Raw genomic sequence first — 6,894 nt, forward strand, 5'->3', positions numbered from 1 at the left:
TGGATACCAGGGAGCAGAGATCAGCACCTCCCTCTCCCTTTCCCTCCTCAGGAAGCTGTAGAGAGCAATGAGGTTGCCCCTCAGCCTCCTTTTCTCCAAACTAGGCAAGCCCAAAGTCCTTAGCCGCTCCTCATAGGACATTCCTTCCAGCCCTTTCACCAGCTTTGTTGCCCTCCTATGGATGCATTCGAGTACCTTAACATCCTTCTTAAATTGTGGGGCCCAGAACTGCACACAGTACTCAAGGTGGGGCCACACCAACACTGAATACAGCGGGATAAATAGCCTCTTTTGGCCGGCTGGTTAGGCTGTGTTTGATGCACCCCAGGATGCAGTTTGCCCTCTTGGCTGCCAGGGCACCCTGCTGACTCATGTTGAGCTTGCTGTCGACTAGCACCCCCAGATCCCTTTCTGCAGGGCTGCTCTCCAGCTACTCCTCTCCCAATTTATACTTATGCCTGGTGTTACTCTGTCCTAGGTGCAGAATCCAGCATTTGGACTCATTAAATTTCATCCCACTAATCATTGCCCAATGCTCCAATCTATCTAGATCCCTCTGCAAGGCATCTTGTCCCTCAAGAGAGTCAACAGCACCTCCCAGTTTGGTATCATCAGCAAACTTGCTAACGGTGCATTCAACTCCTGCATCCAGATTGTTGATAAATATATTGAACAGGACTGGCCCTAGAACTGAACCCTGAGGAACACCGCTGGTGACTGGTCGCCAGCCAGATGTAGCCCCATTCACTACAACCCTTTCAGCTCTGCCTTTCAGCCAGTTCTTCACCCAGCGTACCCTGAACCTGCTCATCCCACAGTTAGACAACTTGTCCAGAGGATGCTGTGAGGGACAGTATCAAAAGCCTTACTAAAATCCAGAAAAACTACATCCACCGCCTTCCCTTCATCCACTAGGTGGGTGACCTTATCATGGAAGGATATCAAATTGGTTAAACAGGACTTTCCCTTGGTGAACCCATGTTGACTGCGCCTGATTACTGGTGGCTGGCTCAATACCCCTTTTCTAAGCATCCTATAACATATTCTTTGGAGTTGATGATCTGGTGAGCCTAGACTTGCGCTCAGGAATCCAATGGTGATGTTTTTTCAAACTGGCAGCAAGAGCAAGTTCATAAGTTATTCAGTTTTTTTCCACCTCTTAGTTCATAAGACTAAACTGCGTTCTCTAACATATGCTTACCTATGATTATTTAAAAAAAAAGAGGGGGGGCATATGGCTCCTATCTGTTGCAGCTAATCAAAAGAAGAACCACACAGCATGAAGCCTGTGAACATACTGGAGTGGAAAAGATACCCACAAGGACAAGTGCAATGTCATGCACGCACCACGCTTTTGAAAGTTCAGTAGGAGTTACACGTCCCACTCTATGTGATGTTGGAGCCAGAAGCAAAGTGCTATTAATTAAAAGGGAAACATTAGCTTTCTTGATAGATCCAACACAGGCAATATGTATTGAAGGAGTGTGACTGATTCACAGGCAAGATCTAACATAAAGGAAATGCAAGGGGAGAAATAGATCATGTCAAAACAAAATAGTGCTCAGAAGTATTACATGGGAACAAATTCCGTGACGATTCTTGCTGTTCAAATGAGAAGTTGCTTCTTGGCTCTGTATTCAAGCACTGCAGCTGTCTCCCTTTTTAAAAAAAATGGGGAATTGGTTTGGAAGGGAATAGTGCTCTGTGTGCATGGTATGGATGAGATGGTATTAGAGCTGTCGTGCTCCACCCAACGCAGTCTGCCAACAATAAAATGCTGCTCTTGTGGAGCCCTCTACTCCCGAATGTCACTAAGTAGATAAATGCAAAGAGGTGCCAGAATTGCATGCAGTCTTCAGAGTAACTTCATTTTTTGTTTGTTTCCTTTCTGTTCTGGAGCAGAAGAAACTACAAATGGCAAAACTCTCCTGAAACACAGATCCTAGTCCTCATTTGTCCTTAATGGTATCGTTGAGTTATGACTATGTACTCTTAAGTTTGTTTTTCTAGTCAAATAAACTAGATCAAATTAAATAATGTTTTCTAATCATTACTTATTTTCTTTCACCTTATGAAACTTTTAGAGTGGGCATCAATTACAAAAAGAATTCAATGGTGGTATGACCTTAGTTCTAATCTCTGTTGTTTTTCAAGCCTAACCTAATTATTTGCTGAAGTTTTAATTCCTTCTTTTGCTGGATTAATGTTGTCTTATAAAAACAGATACTCTATTATTTTAAGATAACTGAGGTTTTTTTTGATTCATGCTGCTGTATGGTACTTTTACTAACAGTTGTCACATGCCAGCTGTTAATCTCTTGATGTTGTGTAATGACATAGATATTTGGAGGATTTAGAAGTTAAAGTTGTGAGAAGAAGTTTTAATATCTGTATTTGCCACTCACTCAAGTCACAAATTCAAGGTATTATTTCTTACATCTGCCTTATTGCATTTCTTGTACTTCCCTACCCTCTTTTACTCAGCAGACACTCCTCTGCTGCAAAGTCGTTTTGCTTACTTACGTTTCCTTGACCATGTCTAATGTGTCATTTATTGTACACCATTGCTCTCCTGTTAGATCTCTTTGTGATAGTTTTATCTTCTTGGTTTTAGGTTAACTTCTCACATGCAAGATAACAGCTGAGCTGAGACTATCTCTGTGAGGCTGTCTGACCCTGCAGCTGTTTCATAAGCAGAATATTGGTGGGGCAGGAAAAGGGAAAGAGAAGCATGATTTTTTGTTGTTGTTGCTAGTACATAAAACCATTTGTTCAGTTCAGCTTAACAGCGGTCCCCGAGACTTGCCACAGCAGATCACATGCATGGCAGCACTCCGTTTGACTGGGAAGAGTGACTTTTAGGGCACAACTTACAAATACTATCTGCAATTGGAAAAAGCAGCATTCAAACTTTTTTAGAGTTTAGCTTCAGAACTAAAATAAGCATTCTTGGGTTGTATACTAAATTGCTCATATGCATGTACACATATTTGTAATGTACAGTATGCAACAACATTACACCGCTATTAGGAAAATGGCCTAAGGATTTAAATACAGCTAGGGTAGTTGCACTGAGATCTCCAGTAACCTGAGGAGAAACTAATTTCAAAACTGTTGGGTTCATTTTAGAAGTTTGCTGTGTGTTAGGCTGTGTGTTAATCTGTTTCCAGTCCAGTTTTACAGTCTCGCAGTTTGGCTCTTCTACAGCAACGCTGCACGCAATTCTTCTGGCTGATCTCAATCATATGTTTGGGAACCAATTATTTTTCAGCAAAAGGAAACTATCTTTAAATAGAAATTTTAAGATGTAAAAGGTCCCATTTTGTACCTATTATTTCAGATTTGAGTACTGTATTTTACTTTACTTACAGCAGTTTCTAGAGAAAGTTGCAGTTTTGAAATAAACATGCTTCCCCAAATCTTCATGAATTTGCATCCAATATTCCTTTGGCCAATGGCATACTTTCTTTGCTTCAGACCTTAGAGGGAAGGATCTCTGTACATGTGAGGTCCCAGGAAAAAGAAGCAAAGAATGCAGTTTATTTCTGCATAGGTATTTACAATAATTTCAGTATAATTCTAGTTATTATTATATCATGACCAAACTAGCTAAACATAATATTTTTTTACTTACAGTTACTGTTATGACATTTCTTGCTTGCAGTTGCACATTTCGTATTGTTGCAAGAACTAACCTTGTAAAAGGATCCTTTTTGCTAGAATAAAAGGAGGATTGCAGGAGAAATGAGCGATTGTGAAATACAGGTTGACTCCTTGATCCCTTGGGGGAACTTTGCTTGCATTAGGTTTGCAAGTTCTGAATTATTTTCAAAAGTGTGAGGCTATTTTGCAGAAACCAGAGAATAATAATGTAGTCCAGCACTTGAAGCATTACCAACTGTAGAAAACAGATTGCTCTCCCCTTCCACCCAACCTGCTGAACTTGAGTCACATCTTAGTTGCTGCATGGTAGTTACCATGTGAAGTGTTAAGTTTATTTTACTCTTGTTCCCCAGAGAATATCACTATGAAAACTTATGATTGTATCAACAGGCCTTGAAACTTTCTGCCACTTCTGCTCAAATGCAAACTTAGACTCTAAAGTGAAGTTTGAAAGAGAAAACACGCAAAGAGGTGTGTAATGCCTTTCTCCAGAAGTGGAAGCAAACTTTTGAACGTCACTTAAATGATTTTAAATATCAAATTAAAATTAGTCAACAGCATCTCTTGTGGCAAAAAAATCACCTTTAATGAAAGATCATTTTTGATGTCTTGACTTTGTATAAAAATGTTTTAAGTAATAATTCAAACAATAGCTTCTGTCTACATACATGTACATTTCCAAACACCTGGTGTCTCAGATTCCTTGGAAATCCTAGGAATTAGTTTTGAAGGCCCCATGTAGACAAATGTGATTAAAATGTAGCTTTTGTTCTTTAATTAAAATTACTCTGCAGCCTCATGTGGTTGAAAACAGTTCTTGGTTTCCTCCGTGCAGAGAATCATTGGAAGGAGCCTCATCTATTCCATTAGCAGAATAAAGTACTTTTGTACTTGTACTTATGTCACTCCTGACAGATGCCTGTCGATCCTGATCTGAAAGACCTTTAGCGATGAAGATTTCACACCCACTCTATCCCACTCTTCTGCTGTTCTTAGCAGTTGAAATCTTTCCTGAATATTTAATCAGACTCTCCCCTGCAGAAGTCCACTACTTCTTGCTCTATTTGGACAGAGGAAAAGCTACAAATTTTGCTTACTTTGACTTCAGTGAAGCTTTTGAAAGAAAAAAAATTACAAAATTACTTAGAGAAAGATATGAAAGAAATGAAATTCAGAAGAAGAAGGTGAAAAGTAATCCTATGCAGGAATAATAAACAGCATGAAGATTGGATGGTATCAGTGGAAGTGGCTCTTTAGCAGTTATGCAGAAAAACATATAAGAGACTATGGAGGATGATGAGATGACTGTGACACAACAATGTCAGGATACTGTGAAAAGAGATAAACATCACTCTGGGAAGTATAAACAGACATATTAAGTAACTCTGCTATGTAGTACAAAGTAAAATAAGGCCGGAGTACTGGATCTTATTAGGAAAGCTTCATTTTCAAGAAAGATGTAAAGCAATTAATGGAAGCTCAGATGATAAAAATGGAAAGAAGCTGAAGTGTAGTGTATATGATCTGAAAAGGTTGAACAATTTGGGACTTCCTAGCTTAAAGAAGGAATGCTTAAGAGGAAGATGACAGCCTTTGTCAAATAGGTGAAACAGTTACAAGGAGAAAAAATATGATCATTTGAACAGCTTGCAGTTGTTTTCTTAGATTTTTCTAGCATATTTTGCATCAGGCTGTAATCATAAAATGGTTTTCCAGGAGCTGGTCACATGTCAGGAGTGTCAGGACAGAGTTTGACATTGACTTGCCATCCCTGACATGTGCATTGACCTGCTTTAAGGGTATCCTCAGAGTGGGCAAGACTTGAGTGAGTCCTTCTTCACTTGGGCGTCCACAAACTTGGTCCCCTTGTGCCCCTAGGCATTTCCCTTGATATCCCCTGAATTCTGAAACCAGGATTCTTAAGTAGGTTGTTATCAGTGGCATTGGGTTGTTGACTGAATCATACTGACATGAATTATTCCATTATTTGTTGACTCGTTGTGTGCATAGTTTCTTGCTCTCAGAAACTGTGACCCTGGCCTTGCTAGGCTGAACAGCTTTTAATAACACTTAAGACCAAACAGAACCACTGGGGCAAAGCTTCACCAGCTTCAACGCAGACAAGCAAGTACATGTGCATCCTCACTCCATTACTATGACAATGAGAGTGTCCAGAATGCATGCTGATCATTGCAACACTAGAAGTAACTACACAAGTGTATGAAGATAAATTAAAATCAATTTGTTTGGAATTAATATTGATAAACTCTTTGTGACTCTCTACAATGCCAAATTGTGATGAGATTTATATCACCTGCGTTGCATGGTCTCAGTAAAACGGCAAATATGTGGGACCTGGGATACGATATTCTTTCATTCCTTGTCTGTGGATGGCATGTTGTAGGTGAACAAGGCCCTTATATCACTTAGAAATGTAATTTTATGCTTAGCATTTCTTAGTTAGTTACATTTACTTGTTCTTTATATTATTTCGCTCTTTCTAGAGCAGCTACAACTGAAATAAAGAAAAAAATCTTTAATTTTGTAGAAGAAACACCATGAAGATGTATTAAGGATTAATTTCAGCAATTAATTTTCATACTTAAGAGTTAATGATGGCTAACTAAAGGTTTTGCTAATTGAAGATAAACATTGTAATAACAAAATGTCTATGTGGGCCCTTCTTCATTCTAAAGCAATGATATAATTCTCCACAAGTAAGACTTGTCTCCTTTATATGCTTCCCAGATGAGCAAGCTGCTGAATGAGGATACTAAAAGGGTCAGAGATTTGAAAGAAACCTTAGAAAATAGAACCAGAAGGGGTCTAGAGAAATCATATTATTTATCACCACATGCATGTTTAATATCATGGCAGTGAGTAATCCTGATAAATTAAGTGGAGTAGCTCATGTGAGTAAATAAAAGGATATATGTCTGCAGGTCTGAGACCACATTTTTTAATTATTAAACTGTGATTTTCAATTTTTCCTAAGTACATTAAGTTAAAAGTTGTTGATTTAAGGAACTCTGAACTGGTCAACCATTTAAAAGTGAAAAGTTCCACATATTTACCAGAAAAAAGGATACTAGAAAATGAAAAAAAGGTCTTTCAAATAGTATTTTTGTGCATTTAAATAATAAGTATTAAGACAACTACATGTGTAATGTAGGAGCACTAGATGCTGACACTGTTGGGGTTTTTTGTTCTTTTGTAGCCTTACAGTTTTAT

This window comes from Gymnogyps californianus, chromosome 2, assembly GCF_018139145.2.
Source record: "Gymnogyps californianus isolate 813 chromosome 2, ASM1813914v2, whole genome shotgun sequence".
NCBI classification, from domain to species: domain Eukaryota; kingdom Metazoa; phylum Chordata; class Aves; order Accipitriformes; family Cathartidae; genus Gymnogyps; species Gymnogyps californianus.